This window comes from Rhagoletis pomonella, unplaced genomic scaffold (genome assembly GCF_013731165.1).
Source record: "Rhagoletis pomonella isolate Grant_MI unplaced genomic scaffold, Rhpom_1.0 Rhpom_scaffold_00266, whole genome shotgun sequence".
NCBI classification, from domain to species: Eukaryota; Metazoa; Arthropoda; class Insecta; order Diptera; family Tephritidae; genus Rhagoletis; species Rhagoletis pomonella.
Window position 1 is genome coordinate 78,990 of NW_023458820.1, and position 2,993 is coordinate 81,982.

Sequence of the window (2,993 nt, forward strand, 5' to 3'; positions counted from 1 at the left end):
ACTAAATGGAAGCAGCACGGAAAGTTGTGGAGAAGAAGAACCCGAGCTCGCAGTCGATGATGACGGAGTCGACGTTCCACCGCCTGACTATGACGAGGTACGTATAGCAATAACGCGGCTGAAAAACAACAAAGCTGCTGGAGCTGACAGCCTGCCAGCTGAGCTATTCAAGTACGGCGGCGAGGAGTTGAAAAGGTGCATGCATCAACTCTTGTGCAGAATATGGTCAGATGAACGCATGCCCGACGACTGGAATTTAAGTGTGCTGTGCCCAATCCACAAGAAAGGTGACCCCGCCATTCGCGCCAACTACCGCGGGATCAGCCTTCTAGGCATAGGTTACAAGGTCTTATCGAGCGTACTGTGTGAAAGACTTAAGCCCACCGTCAATGAACTGATTGGGCCTTATCAGTGTGGCTTTAGACCTGGAAAATCCACCATAGACCAGGTATTCACAATACGCCAAATCTTGGAAAAGACCCGCGAGAAAAGGATCGACACTCACCACCTATTTGTCGACTTTAAAGCCGCCTTTGACAGCACTAAAAGGAGTTGCCAATATGCCGCTATGTCTGAATTTGGCATCCCCTCAAAACTTATACGGCTGTGTAAAATGACGTTGAGCAATACCACCAGCTCCGCCAGAATTGGGAAAGACCTCTCCGAGCCGTTCGCCACACAACGGGGTTTCAGACAGGGCGACTCCCTTTCATGTGACTTCTTTAATCTGATGTTGGAGAAGATAATAAGAGCTGCAGAACTGAACCGCCCAGGAACAATTTACTACAAGAGCGTGCAATTGCTGGCTTATGCCGATGACATCGACATCATCGCTAACAAAAACCGCGAAGTCTGCTCTGCCTTTTCCAAGTTGGATAGGGAAGCAAAGCGAATGGGTCTGGTGGTAAACGAGGACAAGACGAAGTATCTCCTGTCATCAAACAAACAGTCAGCACATTCGCGCCTTGGCACCCACGTCACTGTTGACAGTTACAATTTCAAGAAAGTAGAGAATTTCGTTTACTTGGGAACCAGCATTAACACCGATAATAATGTCAGCATTGAAATCCAACGTAGAATCACTCTTGCCAACAAGTGCTACTTTGGACTGAGTAGGCAATTCAGGAGTAAAGTCCTCTCTCGACGTACGAAAACCGCGCTCTATAAGTCACTCATCATGCCCGTGCTGGTATATGGCGCAGAAGCATGGACAATGACAACATCCGATGAGGCGGCTCTTGGAGTGTTTGAGAGAAAGATTTTGCGGAAGATTTACGGGCCTTTACGCGTTGGCGACGGGGTGTACCGCAGACGATGGAACGATGATCTGTATGAGCTTTACAACGATATGGACATACTGCAGCGAATTAAAATACAGCGGCTCCGCTGGCTTGGTCATGTCGTTCGAATGGACACCGACGCTCCAGCTCTGAAAGTATTCAACTCGGAACCCGCTGGTGGTAGCAGAGGAAGAGGGAGGCCCCCACTGCGATGGAAAGATCAGGTGGAGAAGGACTTGGCTTCACTTGGCGTTTCCAATTGGCGTCAGTTGGCGCAGAGGAGAAACGACTGGCGTGCTTTGCTGAACTCGGCCAAAATCGCTTAGGCGGTTACAGCGCCAAAAAAGAAGAAGAAGAAGATGAGGTATCTTACAGAGGAAAAACTCTTAACAGAAAACCAAACCGCATTTAATCGTGGAACAGGGACAGTTGATGCCCTTCTCGCGCTAGACGAACTTATTGGCAACTCACTATCTTCGAGAAACCATTTTTCCATTCTCTCAGTGGACATGGAAAAGGCCTTTGATAGAATAGGTATACACTCAGTGATTGAACAACTCCTAGCGTGGAGAATCGGACCCAAAATTATATCTCTTGTCAAACGTTTTTTATCCAACCGAAGATTCCGAGTTAAGGTACGACCGCACTAGGCGACGCGACACGATACTACACAGCGCGGCAAAATATTCTTTGCATGTATTCTTATGGAGCATACCGCACTACGCTGCAGCGGAGCTACGCAACGCGACGCTGCGCGGCAAGGTTGATCAACTAGGCAAAAATGTCGCGCCGCGTGGTGTCGCGCAGTTCCGGTGCCGCATAGTGTGGTATACCTAGCGGAACGACATAACATTTCGTACTATATTTTTAACTTGAAGTAATTGGATTCCCAATTGTGAGTGAATATTCAATCAAATGCATTTCATTCAAAAAGAAAATTGTATGTAAAGGAACATAATATTTGAGAAGAATTCGCCAAGGAAAATAAAAATAAAAGGCATTAACATTACATCAGCGTCACTGGCATCCATCTTGTTTGAAGGTTTTGACACAAATAAATTAAAAAATTTGCAGCGAAGTATCGCGCCGTTGCAGTTTCAGTGCGATATACCAAAAAGTGTCACGCCGTGTCGCGTAGTGCCGCTGCAGTGTCGCGTGGCTTAGTGCGGTCTTACCTTTAAAGTTAACCATGTTATCTCTGACTACTGGTCACTTGAAAATGGGATCCCACAGGGGTCCGTCAGTAACCCTTTTTCTTATTGCTACAGACAAACTAAGTAGATTAATAAATACAAACAAATATTTTCAACACGTCATATATGCAGATGATCTATACATTTTCACCAGAAAGTATAAAGAAAAAGATTTCAATGACAAACTACAGACTCTTGCCGAAAATATAACAAGTTGGGGCGCTAAAATCTCGGGTGAAAAATCTATACACCTGCACATCTGTCGCAAGATAAATTGTAACGTCAACATACAAATTAATAACAGCGTTATTCAAACAGTAGATAACTTAAAGATCTTAGGATTATCAATAAGAAATACCTATGGAACGAACATGTAAATTATCTATGTCTCGCTCTCGAAAACGTCTTAACATAATAAAATGTTTAAGTAATGTTAAACTAGAAGGTAATTGTAATTCGTTAGTAAATATCCTAAAAGCAGTAATCTTATCAAAAATTCACTACGGCCTACCCATATACG